Below are 21,807 nucleotides of genomic sequence, written 5' to 3'. Positions count from 1 at the left end.
GCAGCAACATCAGATCATTAACCCACTGCCTAGGCTGGGTAGAACCTGTGTCCCAGTGCTCCAGAGACTCTGCTGACCCCATTAAGCTATAGTGGGAACTCACAAAAATATGCTAAAATAGTGAAGTTCTAACTGTGGATGATTTCCCCCCTGAGCCCATTAAATATGGCCAGGGTTTTTTGTCTGTCCACACATGGAGGGTTCAGAAGAGGTCTGAGATCCTCCAAACCTACTACACTGCACAGAGCAGACTCTATCATAGCCAATAATCTGGCCCAGGATGTCCATTGTCCCAACACTGAAGAACCCTGAGTTAAAGAATATCCTGCATATTGAATCCCTATAGCTGTCATCATATTTTCCCCTAAAATGTTATAATACCTCGCATTTCTGCCAGAAAAATAAGGGAATCTCCTTTGCTACTGGTTCCAAAGTTCTCAGTCCACATTTGACAGACCTTTAATTTTTTTTCCCGTAGCCAAGATATGAAAGAGATTTCATGTAGTTTTCTTTTCCTTTTTTTTTTTTTTAAAGAGCTGCACCTGCGCATATGGAAATTCCCAGGCTAGGAGTCCAATCAGAGCTACAGCTGCTGGCCTACACCACAGCCACAGCAATGCCAGATCCTTAACCCACTGAGCAAGGCCAGGGATTGAACCCGCATCCTTATGGATCCTAGTCAGGTTCATTAACCTTTGAGCCACAAAGGGAACTCCCTTCACGTAGATTTCTTAAGCCAATATTGAGTTAGAGCCAATATTGAGTTAATATTAGACCATCATATAGATTTGCCTATAAGAACTATATGCTCATATCACATATATCTATGTTCTACAATTATCAGCCTTTCAAATATTTCTTACAATTTGATTGTTTTTCAATTGACTTGTGAGGCATATTTTTGGCCCTTAATTTTTTAACTTTATTTAGTTATACAGGTCTATTGCTTCTGTGATTTTGCAATATTTAAGATAGTTTTGCCCACCCATTGATTTTATATATTTACTTGTCTTTGTTCACCTAAAATGGTTGGTTATTCTTACACCAAAGTTGTAATCTCTCTGATTTTTTGTAAGATGTGTAAGGAGAGTAAGAAAATTTTTTGCAAGATAGATAGACAGACATGTAGGCCCACTTTTATCAACAATTCAACCTTTCCAAATAAATTGAAATACAACCTTTCCATATATTAAGTGTTCATATATAGTAAGACAAGTCCTAATTCTTTCAATAATAATAACTGAGCATGTCTTGCATGCCAGAGCATTCTAGGAACATTATATAGTGTATGATTTGCATTTAGGTCATTGTCAATTTAATTAATCCATATTGACATCACAAATTTTTGCTACTATATTTCTTGACCATTAATTTTCAATGCTCCATTCAATACATTTGTTTTGAAACCATTCTACTTAAGCTGGTTTCATTTTTCTTGTGATTCATTTTATTTCCTAACTTTTGATTTGTCTAAATTTATTTTTGTCCAGGTGCACATGTACTCACATACTCAGTTAAAATATGAAGATGAACAAAACAGTTATTTAAAGTCCTAGCATGTTCGGAGCTAGCATTATTACTGAAGACACAGCACAAAGAAAGAAATGTGTGTATAATACAATGTCCTCAGATAACTAAGAAGAAGAAAGTTACTCGGTGAAAAGTTAGAATTGTCATGGTGTTTATAGTTTTGATGTGTATAGATTTTGGAGGCCATTGATGGTCAGACAATATCAGAATAAGGATTAGACTGTGTCCAGAAGACAGCAGAAAAATGATCAAAACCTATGAATAGCAAAGAGAAGATACCACCTATGAAAAGGGAGAAAGAGGCTTGCTTCCTCTGCTTTCAGACCATGTAAAAGGAATTAGTCAAATGAAGAGGAAATAGTCACAGGAAAAACAATGTTCCTGCCTGATCAAAAAGTGAGTAAAGTTCAATTCATATTCATCATACTTAATACACCTTCTTTTGTGAAGTTTTGGTTTAATTCCTCTGGCTCATTTTTCTCCTGGGCCATACAATCCATAAATATTTCAGACCATAAGATATTTATCTTTGGATAAATTTATGTTTTAAATTATCTCTCCTGGGCATCAAAGGAGTATAACAGCACCTGAAAAGTCACAAGAAGAAAAGAAGATTTTTTTGGCTATTATCTCTCAAGGGTCATTTGGGTTTATTAGATCTCTATTTCTTTTATGTCCATTCTCTCTGCCTCTGCCACTCTCGCTCTCTCTATGTATATATAGAGAGAATATGCATACAGGCATATTGGTTCACTAAAAAAATTCATGTATCTTTAATGCAAGGCATAAAATGACCATACTCAAATCAAGCACCATGTTTATCGGCATCTGGGAAGATTACAAACTGGAATGTCTGGATGCCATTTATACATAATCTGATCAAAACAACTAGAGTTGTATCAACCTCTAATTCATTCAGGATAGTTTAGGGTGAAAATACATGGAAATAACACAGCCTAAGGAGCCAGGGTTTATTATGTGTGTGTTTTGAATTGTAAAGTTAAGTCGGATTCTTATACACAGAGACCAGACCTCATTCAACAGAAGGTATTAAAGACGACATGCAGTTCAACATGCAGGACAGCCTTGCAAAACTTTTATAAAGTGATGGAGAAATATAGATGAGGGACTCTTTGTGACTTGAAGTCTAGCATCAGAAGGAAGGTGACCTTGTTCCTATCTAATCTCTGGCAGCATTTCTCCTCACCCTCCCTCCTGCCCATGATCCTCCCCACTTGAACATCTGAAACAAGTCCCTTCCTAGGGCTTTGTCACTGGCTGTTTTTCCTGCCTCGCACATATTTTTCCTAATATTCATGGCCCTGCTCTTTTTCCTTGGAGTCTCTTTTCATATATCACTTTATCTGCATGTCTTATCTGAACACCTTAAAAAAAAATACCGTCCCAAATTACTCTTTCCATCCCACTAGCTTTTATTTCCTTCATAGCATCTGTCACCATATGACAAGATGATAGATAGATAGATAGATAGATAGATAGATAGATAGATAGATAATGCCGTTATTTGCCATATCAATACCTCATAATTTCATTTTAGGAAATTTTGATTTCCAAAACAATATACTCATTGTTAAATCCAAGGACAAAATATTGACATCAATTTCCTAGCAACAGAATATAAAAAGTAGCATTTCAATAATGTGATTAATGTCTATTTGCATGAAAATTAGTCACATTTTTTTATCCTTTCCTTGTAGTCAAATCCACGACATGACACTGAGAAATATAACAGGTGTTTCAGAATTTCTTCTTCTGGGATTTTCAGAAAGAACAGAACTTCACTCCCTCATTGTTGGGCTTTTCCTCTCCATGTACCTGATCACTGTGTTTGGAAACCTGCTCATCATCCTGGCCGTCAGCTCAGACTCCCACCTCCACACCCCCATGTACTGTTTTCTCTCCAACCTGTCCTTTGTGGACATCTGTTTCACCTCCACCACCATCCCAAAGATGCTGGTGAATACACAGACAGAGAACCAAGTCATAACCTATGCAGGCTGCATCACACAGATGTATTTTTTCATATTGCTTGCAGGGTTGGATGATTTCCTACTTACAGTGATGGCCTATGACCGCTTTGTTGCCATCTGCCACCCCCTGCACTACACAGTCATCATGAATCCTCAGCTCTGTGGAATTCTGGTTCTTATTAGCTGGATCATCAGTGTCCTGTATTCTTTGTTACAAACTCTAATGGTGTTGAAGCTCTCCTTCTATAACAAAGTGAAAATCCCTCACTATTTCTGTGAACTCAATCAGATGGTCCACCTTGCCTGTTCTGACACTTTTCTTAATGACATGGTGATGTATTTTGCAGGATTGCTGCTGGGTGGAGGTCCCCTCGCTGCTATCCTTTACTCTTACTCTAAGATAGTTTCCTCTATACGTAGAATCACATCTGCTCAGGGGAAGTATAAGGCATTTTCCACCTGTGTGTCTCACCTCTCAGTTGTCTCCTTATTTTATTGCACAAGCCTAGGGGTGTACCTTAGCTCTGCAGATACACACAGTTCACACTCACGTGTAATTGCCTCAGTGATGTACACTTTGGTCACACCCATGATGAACCCCTTTATCTACAGTCTGAGGAACAAGGACATAAAGAGGGCTCTGAAAGCATTCTTTAGAATGGTACCTATGAAGTGACCACTTGTCCTTGGCTGAAGAAGGCCACATGGTTGAAGATTTCAAAGCTTCAAAGCCAGAAATCCACAGTTTTTATCAGATTCTTTGATCAGATTGTGAAAGAACTTGCTCCTTCTAATTATTTCCTGGAATTTTCATTTCCTAGACTTCAACTCCTCCATAAAATTTAGGTCACTCACTTGATTAAACTGTGATCTCATTCATATTCAAGTGTTTCTCCATTTCATGTTCTTTTCACACTCTCAAATTTATTCTCAATTTTTTTTTTTTTGTTTTTGTCTTTTTAGGGCCACACCCATGGCATATGGTGGTTCCCAGGGTGGGGGATGAATCAGAGCTGTAGCTGCCAGCCTATGCCACAGCCACAGCAATGCCATTTCTGAGCCATGTCTGCTCATGGCAACTCTGGATCCTTAACCCACTGAGCAAGGCCAGGGACCGAACCTGTGTCCTTATGGATGCTAGTCAGTTTTCTTTCACCTGAGCCAGGACAGGAACTCCTAGTCTAAGAGTTTGACGTAATGTGTCTTTAGAATCGTACATGGGCTAAATATAGACCAGTAAATTTTTAAAAATATGTTTTGTATTACTGAGAAAACATTTATTTTTCATGCTGTATATCTATCCCTTAAATTATGTGATATAGATATTCAAGTCAAGGGGGGTTTATATTTTGGAGTTGTAGCCTTGTTCTATGTGTTTTTATTGATTATGTCCTGTGCATGCTTAAAAACTTTCAGTGCTGCCTACTAATGACTACTTCCATTGCTCTTAATGAAAATATCTCACTCTTTCCTAACGATACACAGAATGGTAATAGGAGAAATGTGTACATTGTAAATATCATCTGTGTTATGTCCTCTTTTTGATCAGGAATCACTTTAATCATTATGTTCAAGGCATGATTTGCTAGATTGCATGAATTCCCACCCAGTCATGTGCTTGATGATCACCAATGTTTCTACACAAATATTCATTTTCTTCTAAAATTTGCTAGTTGCCTGGAAGGGAAACTCCATTAAGTCATATTCCACTATTGTTTTCTGAAATATACATGAAATTAGAAATGATCATATTTTTCTCTTAAATATTAAAGCAAATACCAAAAATGAAAAACGATTTTTAAAATGGTCTTCTCATTATTTCATTTTTATCATTGTATCAGTAAACTATTGCTATACAAAAATCCGTCCTGAAAGTAAAAGTTTTGTCTTTGGGAATTCCCGTCGTGGCACAGTGGTTAACGAATCCGACAAGGAACCATGAGGTTGCGGGTTCAGTCCCTGGCCTTGCTCAGTGGGTTAAGGATCTGGCATTGCCGTGAGCTCTGGTGTAGGTCACAGATGCGGCTTGGATCCCGCGTTGCTGTGGCTCTGGTATAGGCAGGTGGCTACAGCTCTGATTCAACCCCTAGCCTGGGAACCTCCACATCCCATGGGAGCTGCCCTAGAAAAGGCAAAAAGACCAAAAAAAAAAAAAAAGTTTTGTCTTTGTGCCTTTATTACAAAACAGAATTGTATAGTGCTGAATTGTTCTGACCTTTGCTGAGATCCTCATAGGTGTCTTTATTCACCTATACTTCACCTGGAGAGACTCTGTTGATCCTGGATGAGCATTCTCATATTCTGGGTGCTCAGCTATCTGTAGGCGGATGTATCATGGCCTTGGCTGGGATGGTCAGGCTCTGATCCACATGCCTGCAGTCCTCTGAATGGGCCATATGGATTTGTTCCCATTTCTGGAGTAGAGTTCCAGGAAAGTTCAGGTGAAAGGCACCAGTTCCTCTGAAGGCAAATCATTTTGAATATATTCCTGGGGGGCAAATCAAATAAAACATCCCACATCCAGCACAGATATAAAGGTGGAAAAACTGACTCCACCTTTTCATAGAAGGTACTTCACCATCACATTGCAAAAGACATGGTTACAGAGAAAGGTGCAGAATTGGGGACGTCTCTACAAACAGTCTAACACAAGTATTACTCAGTTGAGTAAAGCTTTACTTTCACTTCCACTTTCAGCAGATGAATAATTCTAGAAAAGCAAATGAGACCAAAAGTATACAGGTTTTTGGTTTTTTCACTTATTCTTTATTGCAGTGTTGGTGGTTTATAATATTATTCAAGTTTTATGTGTCCAACCTTATGTCTATATTTCTGTATACAGTAAATTTTGTTTCCATCAGTTACCATATAGTTAATCCCCTTTACCAATTCCACCCTCCCCACCTACCACTTCCTCTGATAACCAACTCAGTTCTCTGTATGTACATGTTTGATTTTCTTTGGCTTCTTTGTTTATTTACTGTGTGTGTGTGTGTGTTTTGTTGTTGTTCTATTCTTCATGAGTGAAATAACATGGTATTTGTCTTTTCCATCAGATTTATTTCACTTAGTGTAATGCACTCAGGGTACATCCATTTAGCTGCAAATGGCAAGATTTCATCCTTTTTTAAAAAAAATTTATTAAGCTATAATTGATTTAAAATATTAATTAGTTTCAAGGAAACAGCATAGTGATTGGCATTTTTTACATATTATGTTCCCTAAATATTTATAATTCCATGATGTATTCAGTACAGTTTTGTTGCTTTATTTCTTATATACCAATTTGATTTGTTAATCATACATTGAATTAGACCATCCACAATACCCTCTCCCTTTTGATAAGCAGAAGTTTGTTTTCTCCTTCTTCTTCTCCTCCTCCTCCTCCTCCTCATCTTCCTCCCCCCCCTCCCCCTCCTCTTCCTTCTCCTCCTCCTTCTCCTCCTTCTCCTCCTCCTTCTTTGGCCATGCCCAGGGCATATAGATGTTCCCAGGCCAAGGATCAAGCCTGCACCACAGCAGTGATCAAAGCCACAGCAGTGACCACACCAGATCCTTAACTGCTAGGCCACCAAGTCACTCAACAAGTTTGTCTTCTAGATCTGTGAGTCTATATTTGCATCCACATTCTTTTTTATTTTTTTACATTCTAAGTGATACCATAGTATTTATCTTTCTATGACTTGTTTTGGTAAGCATGAAATTCTCTAAGGTCATCCACATTGCTACATATGGAAAGATTTTTATTTCCACTTATGGCCAAGAAATATGCCATCCTATATGAACAACTTCTTTCTCCATTTATCTGTTGATAAACATTTGGCTGTCTTCCATACCTTAGTTATTGCAAATAGTGCTACTATGAACATTGGGGGTTACGTATCTTTACAAATTTGTATTTTCATTTTTTCACAATATATAGCCAGGAATGGAATTACTGAATCAGATGGTAGTCCTATTTTTATCATTTCTGGAATCTCCATAATGTTTTCCATAGTGGCTATACCAATTTGCATTCCCACCAACAGTGTACAAGGCTTTTCTCCACACCCTCTCCAGCATTTGTTATTTGTAGACATTTTGATGATGGCCATTCTGACAGATGTGACTTTGATTTGAATTTCTCTAACAATTAGTGATGTTGAGCATCTTTTCATGTGCCTGTTAGCCATTTGTATGTCTTTTTGGGAAAAATTTATTTTCAGATCTTCTGCCCATTTTTAACTGGTTGTTATATTGAGAGGTATGAGCTCTTTATCTATTTTGGATATTAACCCCTTTTCAGTCTTGTCATTTGAAAATATTTTCTTCCATTTACTAGTTTGTCTTCTTATTGTTGATGGATCCTTTTGCTGTGCAACAGCTTTTAAGTCTAATTAGATTGAATGGTGGGGTTGATTTTATTTCTTTTGTTTTAAAAGCAAATTAAAAAAAAATTGATATGATTTATGTCAAAGAGTGTTCTGCCTATGTTTTCTTCTAGAAATTTTCTGGTTTCTGGTCTTACATTAAGGTCTTTAATCCATTTTGTGTTTATCTTTTATATGGTGTGAGGAAATATTCTAATCTCATTTTTTACATTTAGTTGTGCAGTTTTCCCAGTACCATTGTTGAGAAGAATGCCTTTTCCAAATATTCTTATCTACTTTGTTTTAATTTCAATTTTATTTTTATTAAATTATATTTGACTTACAGTGTTGTGTCATTTTCTGCTGCAAAGCATAGTGACCCAGTTATACATATATATACACTTTTTCTCATACTATCTTCCATCACGTTCTATCCCAAGATATTGGATATAGTTCCCTGTGCTGTAGAGTGGGAGCTCATTGTTTATCCATTCTAAATGTAATAGAATGACATTTATGCCAAACTCCTCCTCCATCCCATTTCCTCCTTCTTCCTCCTCAGAAACCACACATGTGTCTGTTTCTTCTGTTTTAGATTAATTGATCCCTGGTGAGTGGCTGTATTTCTGGGCTCTCTAGTCTCTCTCATTGAGGTGCATGCCTGTTTTTCTGCCAGTATCTTGTTGTTTGTTTGTTTCTTTCTTTCTTTCTGATTTTTATGGATACACTTGATATATACAGAAGTTCCCAGTCTAGGGGTTGAATCAGAGCTACAGATGCTGGCCCATGGCATAGCCACTGCAATGCAAGATCTGAGCTGCATCTGTGAGTTATACCACAGCTCACAGCAATGCCAATACCCAATCCACTGAGTGAGGCCAGGGATCAAACCCACATCCGCATATACTATTTGGATTTGTTTCTGCTGTACCACATGGGAAATCCTACCATGCTGCTTTGATTACCATTGCTTTGTATTAGAGTTTGAAGTTTGGGAGGATGATGAATCCAGCTTTGCTCTTTCACTTGCAATTGCTCTAGCTATTGAGAATCTTTTCTCATTCCACATTATTTTTTATATTGTTTATTCTAGTTCTGTAAAAACATCATAGATATTTTGATAGGGATTACATTATATCCATATATTGCTTTCAATAGTATGTTTGTTTTACCAATATTAATTCTTTCAATTCAGGAATGTGGAATATCTTTCCATTTTTTTAAATCATCTTCAATTTCCTTCATCAGTGTTTTATAGTTTTCAGAGTATAGCTTTTTCATCCTTGGTTAAGTTTATTCCTAGGCATTTTATTCTTTTTAATGCAATTTTCAAAGTTTTTTTAACTTTTGGGTAATTTATTATTAGTGTGTAAAAATGAAACATATTTCTGATCATTAATATGGTTTCCCATGACATGCTGAATTAATTTATTAATTCAAATAGTTGGAGGTGGATACCTTAGGTTCTGGTATATAAAGCATCATGTCACCTGCAAACATTGGCTGGTTTAACTCTTCCTTTCTAATCTGTATTCTTTAATTTTTTCTTATCTGAATGTTGTGGCCAGGACTTCCAGATACTACGTTAAGTAGAAGTGGTGAGAGTGGGAACCATCGTCTTATTCCTGAAATTAGAGAAAGTCTTTCAGCTTTTTACCATTGATTATGATGTTAGATGGGTGCTTATCATAAATGACTTTTAGTACATTGAGCTCTGTTCCCTCTATATGCACTTTGATGAGGACTGTTATCATGAATGGATGATACATTACATCAGATCATTTTTCTGCATCTATTGAGATGATCATGTGACCTTATCCTTCATTTTGTTAAGGTGAGGTATCACATTGATTGATTTGCCAATGTTGAGATATCCTTGTCAAACTTAAAAAAAACCAAGTTGATTATGCTGCATTTTCCTCTTCATGTATTGTTGAATTAGGTTTGCTAATATTTTCTTGGAGATATTTGCATCTATAGTCATCAGTGGTATTGGCCTGGAATTTTCTTTTTTGTAGTATGTTTAATTGGTTTTGATATCAGACTAATGGTAGCCTTGTAAAATGCATTTGGGAGTGTCGCATATGCTTCAGATTTTTTGAATTATTTGAGGATAGGTATTAGTAATTCTTTTATGTTTGCTCGAAGTCCCTTGTGAAGGTATCTGGTCCTGGGACTTTTTTTAATTTTATTTATTACTAATTCAATTTCATTACCAGTGATCAGATTGCCTGTTTGCTCATGATTTGATCTTAGCTCGTTGTATACATCTAAAAATTTGTAATGTCTTCTAGGTTGTCCAATTTGCTGGCTTATTACATTCAAAGAATTGTCACATTTTTAACCTCTGTGGTATTAGTTGTTACTTCTCTTTCATTTCCTTTGTTGCTGTCATTTGTTTGTCTGGGTCATTTCTCTTTTCTTCTTAGTGAGACTGGCTGAGTTTTTATCAACTTTGTTTACCTTTTTAAAGAATCGTGTCTGGATTTATTGATCTCTTCCATTGTTTTTTGATCATCATTGTAATTATTTCCTCTCAGATTTTTATTTCCTTCCCTCTGCTGAATTTGGGCTTTGTTTGTTCTTCCTTTTCCAGTTCTTTTAGGTGGTAGGTCATGTGGTTTATTAAGGATGTTTCTTATTTCTTGATGAATACCTGATTCTAATGAACTTCCCTCTTAGAACTGATTTTGTTGTATCCCACAGATTTCAAAATGCTGTATTTCCACTTGAACTTTTCACGTTACTTTCTGATTTTCTTTTTGATTTCTTCATTGACATATTTGTTTCTTAGCATTTTTTTCAGTTGCCACATTATTGTTCTTTTCGCTTTTTCTTTCTGTGGTTATTTTCCAGATTCTTACTAGTGTGGTTTGAAAAAAATGCTTGATATCATTTCCAAGCCCCCCAAAATTGTTGAGGTTTCTTTTGTGGCTTAACGTGATCTATCCTAGAAAATGTCCCCTGTTCACTTGAAAAAAAATGTGTATCCTGCTTTGGGGGATGTCATTTCCTGTAAATTTCTAAGTCCATTTGGTGTGTTGTGTCATGTAAGGTTACTGTTGCCTTATTGATATTCTGCCTGGATGATCTATTCATTGATGTCAGTGTTAAAGCCCCATAATATTATTGTATTATTGTCAATTCCTTCCTAAAATATCTCTTAGTATTTGCTTTCTATATTAACATACTCCTGTTTTGGTGCATTTATGTTAATGAATGTAATACTTTCTTCTGGTTTTGATCCGTTTATCATTGTAAAATCCCATACTTTGTCCTTTGTTGTAGTCTCTCTTTTCTGTCTCTCTCTCTGTCTCTCTAGCTCTCTTTTAATGGCTGCACCTGTAGTAGATGGAAGGTCCCAGGTCAGAGGCTGAATCTGAGCCCCAGCCGTGGCCAATGCCACACCTGCAACAACATTGGATTCTTAACATACTGTGCCTGGCTGGGAATTGAACCCACACCACTGTAGAGACAACATCAGATCCTTAACCAGCTGTGCCACAATGGGAACTCTTGTAGTCTTTGCTTTAAAGTGAATTTTGTCTGGTATGACTATGGCTAGCCTCACTTTCTTGTTGTTTCCTTTTGCATGAAATGCCTTTTTTCATCCCTTCACTTTCAGTCTGTGTGTCTTTAGCTCAGAAGTGAGTCTCGTGTAGGCAGCATATTAAAGGGTCTTTTTATCTTTATCCAATCAGCTACCTTTTGTCCTTTGATCAGAGCATTTGTTCCATTGACATTTAAAATAATTATTTATATTTCTGGACCTATTGCCATTTAATTACTGTTTTCTGGTAATTTTGTTGTTCTTGTATGTTCATTAATACTTTTTCTTATAGTTTGATAAATTTCCTTAATATGATGATTGTGTTACTTTCTATTTGGGTTTTGCATCTCTACTGGTAAACTTTTATTTGGGGATACCATAAGGTCATGTATGTTGACCCATAAACATATCTTCTTTTTTAAACTGGTTGTGATTAAACTTCATATTCTCACAGATACATTTTTACTCTTCTCCCCTATATGCTGTGTTTTTGATATATTTTACATCCTTATTCCTATCCCTTAACTGTATAGTCTAGTTCAGGTTGATTGTATAATTTCTTGTCTTTTAAACTATGTACTGGCTTATTTAAGTGGTCTTCAATCCTTACCAGTAATATGTGTCTTTCCTAGTGGGGTTTTCCTATCATATATAGTCTTACTTTTTCCATTTAGAGAAAGACCCTTAACATTTCTTTTAGGAAAGCTTTAGTATTGATAAATTCTTTCAGTTTTTACTTTTCTGAGAAATTATTTTTCCTCTTATTCTAAATAATAAGTTTGCTGTGAAGAATATCCTACATTGCAGAATTTTTCCTTTCAGGATTTGAATATATTATGCCACTTCATTCTGGCCTGAAAAGTTTCTGCAGAAAAATCAGCTGACAGTCCTATGGCAGTGGGTTCTCTTGTATATGATTTTTTTTCTCTTGCTGCCTTTAGAATGCTCTGTAACTTATAAAATTTTAATTATGTGTATCTTGGCATATGACCATCTGGGTTCCTCTTGTTTGATGTCTTAGTCTTCCATCTTGACCTCCTTGTCCAATATTCCATCGATTTTATGACTGAATAGTATTCCATAGGGTATATAATTCTTCTTCTTTATCCACCCACCAATTATTGAGCACCTTGGTTTCTTCCATGTTTGTATATTTATAATAATTTTTTGTTAAAATTAGTGGTGCATACGTAAGTGCCGATTTCTCTTTTCATATTTTGGGGATAAATACTCAGAAATGATGTAATTCGTTCGCAAGGTAGTCCTAACTTAACTTTTTGAGCAATCCCCATGCTCTTCTGTAGTGGCTTCAAAAACTCACATTCCCATAAACAGTGCACAAATACATGAGCCTTTAATTTACAAGAAAGGAGCAAAATAAATGCAATAAAGAATGAAGTGTCCCTTCCATTAAGAACGTTCAATTTTCTCTACATTCTCACCAACACTTAGTTCATATATTTTACAAAACATTACCCATATTTAACTTTATTCAAGAAATACATGATATTATAGCAAATTCTTCAGTAATTTCTTCCATACTCTTCCTATTTTTCATTTAAAGTTCTTTTTTTCATACTACATTCTATCAGGTTCTAACCCAAGATAGTGGACAGAGTTCCATATGCTGTGAAATAGGACATTACTTCTCCATTCTAAATGTAATTGTCTGCATCTACCAACCCAAAACTCCCCATCCACCCCACTCCCTCCCCTTCCCTCTGAAGAATCAATACTATAAAAATGAATATATTATCCAAGGCAATCTACAGATTTGATGTAGTCCATATCAAATTACCAATGACATTCTTAACAGATCTAGGACAATATATTTTAAAATTTGTATGAAAATACAAAAGACCCCCAAATAGCCAAAGCAATATTTAAAGAAAAACTGGAACTTGAGGAATCAGGCTCCCTGACTTCAGACTATAGTACAAAGCTATAGCCATCAATGGAGTATAGTACTAGCACAAAAAAAGACATATAGATCAATGGAACAGGATAGAAAGCCCAGAAATAAACCCAAGCACTATTGGTCAACTTATCTATGACAAAAGAGGCAATAGCATACAGTGAGGAAAAATATCCCCTTCAGTAAGTGGTGCTGGGAAACTGGACAGCTATATACAAAAGAATGAAATTAGAACATTCTCTGATACAACACAAAAATAAACTCAAAATGGAGTAAAGATCTAAGTGTAAGGCAAGATACTATAAAACCCCTAGAGGAAAACATAGACAGAATGTCCTGTGACATACACCACAGCAACATCTTGGGTTTTTTTGTTTGTTTGTTTGTCTTTGAGTTGTATGAATTGTTTGCTTACATATTTTGGAGATCAGTCTCCACAAACCCCATTTCTGAGTGGCAAAATGGAGTTTGCAATAGTACTACATCACAGAATGGAGTTTTATAAAACTTAAATCATGCAAGCCTTAGCATGTGTTAAGATACATACGTCTTTTATTTATTTAGTTTTATGACTGCACCTGCAGCACATGGAAATTGCCAGGCTAGCCATCAAGTCAGAGCTATAGCTGAGGCCTACACCACAAAGCAGTAACACTGCATCTGAGCTGCATCTGTGAACTACTGTGCAGCTTACAGTAATTTGGGATCCTAAAACTTACAAAGCAAACCCCATCCTCCCAGAACAGCATCAGGTCCTCTGTCTACTGAGCCACAATAGAACTCCAAACTATATAGATAGCTTTTAAATTAAAAACACTTTTAAAAAGGAGCCAAATGAGCTCTTAATTGTTGTACAAGTGTGCAGTTCCTAATTATTTTGGCAAATCTCCATGAATCCAAGCAAGGGTTTATATTAAAAAAACAAAGTAATCTCACTTTTCAAAGTAATTTTCTACATATATCAGGAGACGTGGCCCACCAAAAATCAAAGCTTTGTCTAGGACTTAATCAAGACAGAATACTTAAACTGATAGTCTGGAATAAACTCAAACTCAGGGTTGGGATGAGATGCTGGAAACTTGTTTATTCCTCTGCAAGAAAGGAGAGTTCATGAAGAGGGGTAATAAACTCTGAATCCATCTGCCTAGTAATATTATCTCCTACCCACAGAGAATGATCAGGAAAATTTTCTTCTCTGTCCAGACCAGTGCCCTTTCAGGAAATTGATTACTACAGGTTGGAGTCACAAGAAGAAACATGCTAATGAGCAGATATAGGGAACTACAAATATCTCCTCTGCTGCAATTTCTCAGCCTGTGCAGCCTTGGACTGCACAATACATGGTTGTTGCTTTTGGAGGCATAACTCTGGCTGGGGGACAAAGGTTTGACTCAAACCCACTGTCTTATCTGTTAACATAGTTTCTATCTCCATTATCAACCACCCAAGAGGAATGAGGACATATATGTTGAGACCTTTCTCTCAGAGAATCACCCAGGTGAGTATAAAAGTCCACTAAATACTGCAGGAGAAGATCACAGGGAATGGCTCCCATGAACATTTACCTGAGTCCGCCTGAGAGCCAATCCAGACTAAAGTACAGGCACAATCACTGAGGTTGTTTATTTATTTGAATGATTGATTAATTAGTGTATTATTTTATGATATTAAGAAATATGAATGAACATTTAATTCAAAAATGTAAGAGTCAATGTTGCCCCTTAAGTGATGGACAAGGAAGCCCAAATAGAAGAGGAAATGGGAGGTGTAAAGTGCTTCCAGTAAAGGTAGAACCTAAGCCCAGAGATCTTTGCCATTAACTGGACTAGTATTAGCTGTGGAGAGATGCTTCTTTTGAGAAAGATCATCTTTGACGATGATGATCTGTAACAACAGTTCAGGACACACACATTTCAGAGTATCTTCTCCCTCTAAATATTCAGATTTAATTTTGTATGGTTTATTATGTGAAAATGAGTATGCTAACGAGCTTACTTTGAAATTATTTCATTGCCTCTAAGATTGAATGCATTTTAAAATTAATTAGGACACTGCTTCCCCATGTTAAATTGGACTGTTCAAATCCTTTGCTTTCCTACAGTGAATTGAGCATGTTTTTGTTCCTGTAATTGATTGCATTATTTCAAACTAAGAGTTGAGATTTTATTATATATAAGGCTTGCTGTTTTCCATTTAGAGATTGCCTGTGTGTATACAACTATTTATGCAGGATATCTGAGAGGTTAAAATTTTGTGTGGTAAAACCGGTCAGTCAACTTATGTTCTCTCTATTGTTTGTTGCTGCAGTTAACTGAAGGAATTGAGCAGTCACTTAAATATTCTTCCTTGCCTTAAAAGCATGAAAACAAATGTTCTTCTGACTACTTGGGGTCAAGAGGTTACCCTTTATGCATATTTTTATCTTTCCCCATCTCTTATTCCGTATTGTCTTTCTATTCTTCTCAAATTAGGTATATTTCTAAAAATTGCATCCTGTTCAGCCTCCATTTGGAACGTGCTCTTATTTACATTTGACTAAATATTATCTTATCTTCCATATATATAATCAAATCCCCACACATTGATATGTAAGAGGAAATCATAACTTGCTCTCATATTTTAAAAACTCACTGTCTTATTCTATCTTCCCATATCTTTTGTAATGACAAATTGAATTAGTGATAATATTAAATTATAACTGTCATATAACTGATTTTAGAATTTGTTTTGTTTTGTTTCTCAATTTTCTTTCATACAGTTTTCTTTTACTAATGAATTTCATAAAGAGGCAAAGAGTCATACCACAGACTAGGGAATGCTTGTGATTTAAAGATTAAACAGTAGCAGAAGGGGCACATCAATATTCAATATTCTCGCATACCATCTCTCTTTACTCACTCACATGCTCACTTTCCTCACGAGACTGAGGGAAACATGTCTAAGAGTATGAAAAGTGGTAAAATTAAAAGACTGAGGGATAATGAATCTAGCTTAAAGTGATTTTCCAAACTCTAGTGAGCAAACTGAGTGGGAAATTAAACAGTAACTGAACCATGACATGAAATGGCAATAATTTAATTATGTCAGTAGGATTAATAAATAATAATTTAAAATAGATAACATGCCTAGAATGTATGAAACATTGTGATTCTCAGTTGTGGTTTGTTGAATGAATCAAGAATTAGGTCTCAATATATATATTGACATTTGCAGTATGGCAAGGTTATATTTCAATGTAATTGGGATATTTCAATTGTTAAATGGCAATCTCTCTGGAAGACGATGAAATTGTTCCTCTCCCTCAGACATCATGCAAAAAGAGGTAGTATATAGAACCTCAGTGTAAGAGTAACTAATACATCTTAGATGGAATGGACATCTAGAACTGCACATACAATTTAGAGGTGGCAAGACCATCACCAATAAAGAAAGAAACCTGAGACGTGAGAAGATAGATATATTTAAATAAAATAAAAACTTACGGTCAAAAATATCCTCCAATGTCAATTGAGAAGCAATGATCTGTATAAATCTTTTGAACTGATAAAAACTACAGAAAAATAGGCAAATGATATATGGGCATATAACAGTGACAGGTAAATGGAAATATTGATCAAATATATAAAGTTTGCTGAAACTGAGCAATAGATTAAGAAAATAAGAAATGTCTTTCACATTCATTAGCCTTAGGGGAAAAAATTAAGGAGCTGTCATACGGGTTGGTGTTGAAAATGGCAACAGAAATTTTACTCTAATTTTGTTGACAAAACATAGTGTCACAAGATGAGAAAATAAGCTGAAGACAGCTATAAATAGTTCAAATGATTTTATTCCTTAACTCAGGGTTTCTCAGTCTTAGCCCTCTGCTTTTCTAGGCTAGATTATTCTCTGTTTTGTGGTCTGCCCTGTACATTGAAAGATGTTTACAGCATCCGTGCTCTCTGCCCACCCCTCTCCAGTGTGAAGTAAAAATGTCCCTGGATGTTGCTTAATTTGTCCCCTGGAGGAAAACATTTGTACCACAATTAGAACCAAAGTTCAAATTTAACCATCTAAATTTTTTAACATTGACATAATAGTGATTTATTGATGAAGAATATGAAATGTGGTTAAAAGTGTGCATAGCATACCCACATAATGAAATACATAACTGAAATAAATTATTAATCAAGCAAACAAACAAATAGCAATCTCTTGTTTCTGGGCTAAGTTGAACAGGATCTCAAGTAATTGTCAAGTAAATGACAGGTAAATATGGTGGGGTTTATTACTCTCTGACCTCCTCCGTCACAACCAGTCTGGTTATTGGACTCACCTGGGTGGGAACTCTGAGAGGAAGGTCTCTGAAAAGTTGTCTGAATTTGTCTCAGGATGGTGATAATGGAGACTAAGGCTCTTTCCACAGAAAGTCAGCAGGAAGGAGTGAAGCTATAGTCCCTCAGCCTGAGTTAGGCTCCAAACCAGCCAAGTAAACAACCCAAAGACAGATCTATACCCTTTCCAGCCCTAATTTACAGGGGCTGAGACTGTAGCTGTGGAGATGCTTACAGCTCCTTATAGCTGATCATTAGGCTCATTTCTCCTTTGATATTTCAACCTATAAGCACATGAGTCCCCTGTGGAAAGCTGTCCTGGAAGGAAGGAAAATTTTTCTAATGATCACTTCCAAGAGACCAGGTAAAGTCAAATGAATCCAGTTTTTTCTTTTACTCCTTATGAAATTGCCTTCCTTGAAGATCTCTGAATTTCCCAGAATCTTGTTTAAATTCTGAGTTAGAGCTTATCTCTAAGTCTAAGACTGAGAAATCTGCCTGGATTAGGTCTCTTGTATCTTCAAAGGTTTGACTCCTTGTGACGACCCAAACTCTGAATCACCAGAAAATCTCTTCTTTTCAACAAGAGAGAGAAATGAGTTCTCTTGGTAATAAACCCTGGGCACTACATGTTGTCTCTCTGACACTTTTTCCATATCATTTAGGAACTCCATGCTTATATCTCTAGTTCAGACATGTCACTTAATCCTTTATTATATAATGGTTGTTAATGCTAAGGGATATATTTAGAGCCTTTTTTAATATCAAAACTTGAGCTTAGCACCTTATATGGAACATCCGATTTAATATTTAGAAATGTCTTAATGAGGAAGTACATTGAAGAACTTCATTCTCAATAGCAGAAATGAGGCTTGGAGTGGTTTAGGGAACTGATCATAGTTAATAACTGAGTATGTGATGGGCCATGATCTATCAGGGTGCTTCTAGTTTTCAAAATCTAGGCCAGTATTTCTCAACCAGGGAAGATTTTTCTCTTGGGATGTTTGTCAATGTCTGAAATGATGCTCCTAAACATCTAAAATCCATAGAAAACAACCTCAAAATAATATAATCCTGGCCCAAATCTCAAAGTCAAGAGTAGGAATCTTATTCTAGCCCAGCTCGTCTTTAATTTCAGTACACCTGCAAATCAACAACAATTCTACTGCAAATGCAGAATCATTCAGCAGGTCCTGGTGAGCCCATAGTTTCTGCATCTCTACAAGCTCCTAGGTGACATTGATGATGGAGGTCCTGGTCTATGAATCAATCTTTGAGTAGTAAGGTTGTGATCCTGTAATATACTTAGTTGTAGATAGTTTTAGGTATTTTGAATCAAAAGCTGTCTTTTTCAATAATTTTTGTGAGAATGGTTACTCATTTCAGAGGTTATGGAAAATCATGATTTTTAATGTAATTGTTCTCTATTTTATTTTTATTAAAGTATAGTTGATTTACTGTGTCACATCAATTTCTGCTATGCAGCATAATGACCCACACACTTTCTCTCTATATATATATTCCACTTCTTATATTATCTTCCATCATGTTCTGGCTCAAGAGATTGGATATAATTCCCTGTGTTATAGAGTACAACCTCATTGCTTATCCATTCTAAATTCCATAGTTTGGGAGTTCCCATTGCTGCTCAGTGGAAATGACTCTGACTAGCATCCATGAGGATGTAGGTTCAGTCCCTGGCCTTGCTCAATGGGTTAAGGATCTAGAGTTGCCATGAGCCATAGTGTAGGTCACAGATGCAGCTTGGATCTGGTGTTGTTGTGACTGTAGAGTGGCCGGTGCCTAGAGCTCCAATTTGACCCCTAGCCTGGGAAACTCCATATACCATGGGTACAGCCCTAAAAAGACAAAATACATCCATCCATACATACATACATAAAATACTTTACATCTACCAACCCCAAATTCTCCATCCATCCCACTTCCTCTCCCCTCCCACTTGGCAACCGCAAGTCTGTTCTCTATGTGAGTCTGTTTCTGTTTTGTAGATAGGTTCACTTGTGCCATATTTTAGTTTCCACATACTAATGTTGTCATATGGTATTTGCCTCTCTCTTTCTGACTTTACTTAGTATGAGAATCTCTGCTTGCATCCATATTGCTGCAAGTGCCATTATTTTTTTCTTTTTTATGGCCAAGTAGTATTCCATTGTGTACATGTACCACATCTTCTTAACCCATTCATCTGTGATTGTAAATCTATGTTTAGCTTTTTAAGGAACCTCCATAACATTTTACATAGTGGCTGTACCAATTTACATTCCCACAATAAATGTAGGAGGTTTTCTTTTTTCCTCATACCCTCTTCAGAATGTATTGATCGTAGACACTTGATGTTCGCCATTCTGACTGGAAGTAAAATTTGAATTCAGAACAATGGTGCCACAAGATTTGCTCTTCTTTCTGAAGATTTCCCTGGCTAATCAAAGTATGTTGTAATTCCATACAAATTTTAGGATCATTTCTTCTAGTTCTGTAAAACCATGGCATTAGGATTCTGACAGGAAGTGCTTTGAATTTGTTGATAGATTTAGGTCATTTTAGGAATATTAATTCCTTCTTTCCATGACACAATGTACCTTTCCAGTTATTTCTGCATTCTTCAATATCTTTCATCAATGTTTTATAATTTTCAATGTGCAGGTCTTTCCCCTCTTTGGTAAATTATACCAAGTTATTCAGTTTTTTATGCAATTATAAGTGGGATTAGAAAAAAATTCTCTTTCTGATAATTCATTAATAGATTCTAGAAACACAAGAGATTTCTGTATATTCATTTTGTATTTGAGATTTTATGAAATTAATTTTTTAGTTCAAATACTCCTTGGTATAGTATTTAGGATTTTAAAAATACAGTGTATCATTTTGTCTATAAATACTGAAATTTTAAAATGTTCCTTTCTAATTTTGAATTTTTAAATTGCTTTTTCTTGCCTAATTGCTTCGGCTAGAGCTTCCAATATGTTGAATGAGGAGTTCCCATTATGGCACAGTGGTTAACGAATCTGACTAGAAACTCTGAGGTTGCAGGTTCAATCCCTGGCCTTGCTCAGTGGGTTAAGGATCCAGCATTGCTGTGAGCTGTGGTGTAGGTCGCAGACACAGGTCAGATCCTGTGTTGCTATGGCTCTGGTGTAGGCCGGCGGCTACAGCTCCGATTCAACCCCTAGCCTGGGAATCTCCATATGTCCTGGGAGCAGCCCAAGAAATGGAAAAAAAAGACCAAAAAAAAATGTTGAATGAAAGTGGCATGAAGTGGAATTCTTGTCATTTTCCTAATCTTAGAGAAAAAGCTTTCATTTCTTCAAAATTGAGAATGATGTCATCCTTGGCCTTGTCCTATATAGCCTTTATTATGTGGCAGTACGTTTCCTTTATACCCACATATCTTAAACAAATGTTGAATTTTGTCAAATGATTCTTCTGTATGAATTCAAATAGTCTTAGATATTATCCCTCATTGTGTTAATTTGGTGTATCACATTGATTGATTTGAGGATGTTTAACCATTTTGTATCCCCAAATAGTGTGGGTTTGGGCCAAGGTCTCCAGTTTTTGTGTTTCACGGAAATATGCAAGTTCAAGGAAAGCCTACAGGCTCCACAAGGCCAAGGAGAACCATGGGGTGTGGCATTCCTGTGAGCTCTAGAAAGGTAGTGGAAGTGCAATAATGGCATCTGCCAGTGGCAGTGATAGGGCAAGGTGGATTGAGGGCACAAAATGGTGCCTATCAGTGTCCCTGTTCCCAGAGAAAATCTTAACATGTGCCTGAACCCCCAGAAGATGCTTTAACTAATGGATCTCCTTTGTGTATGGTCTCAGCACTTTACAAACTGATGCTTTGTGCTGGGTCCTGGGAGTCAGTCTGTGCATGAGCTCTCTAAGAGCAGGCTTTCCCCTTCCCATGGACTTGGGCTCTCCTGGATATAAGTCCCATAGATTTTCAAATCCATATACTTTGGTGACTTGTCTCTCTTTTGCAGGTCCCAAGGGTTTGTGTGCCTGATATAAAGTGCAGACCTTTTGTCACTTAGAATAAATCTCTGTAAATGTGAGATCCTGCCCACTAGTGGATCACCAATGCCAGGGATAGTTTTTTTGGAAAGACCATTTTTCTGCCTCTCCTACCATCTTCTGT

General features: G+C 36.4%; 1 pseudogene; it reads left to right on the top strand.

Moving 5' to 3' along the window:
• The first annotated feature begins 3,261 nt into the window (after positions 1 to 3,261).
• LOC100512890 (olfactory receptor 7A10-like) lies at positions 3,262 to 4,215 on the top strand (annotated as a pseudogene).
• The last annotated feature ends 17,592 nt before the right edge of the window (positions 4,216 to 21,807 follow it).

The sequence above is a fragment of the Sus scrofa genome, chromosome 2, assembly GCF_054392235.1.
Source record: "Sus scrofa isolate SSC_HxYL_T2T_F1_AM1 chromosome 2, Sscrofa_HxYL_maternal_Yorkshire_Landrace_v2.0, whole genome shotgun sequence".
Classification (NCBI taxonomy): Eukaryota; Metazoa; Chordata; class Mammalia; order Artiodactyla; family Suidae; genus Sus; species Sus scrofa.
Note: the sequence above shows the minus strand (reverse complement) of the source record. Positions and strands in the feature narration are given on the sequence as shown.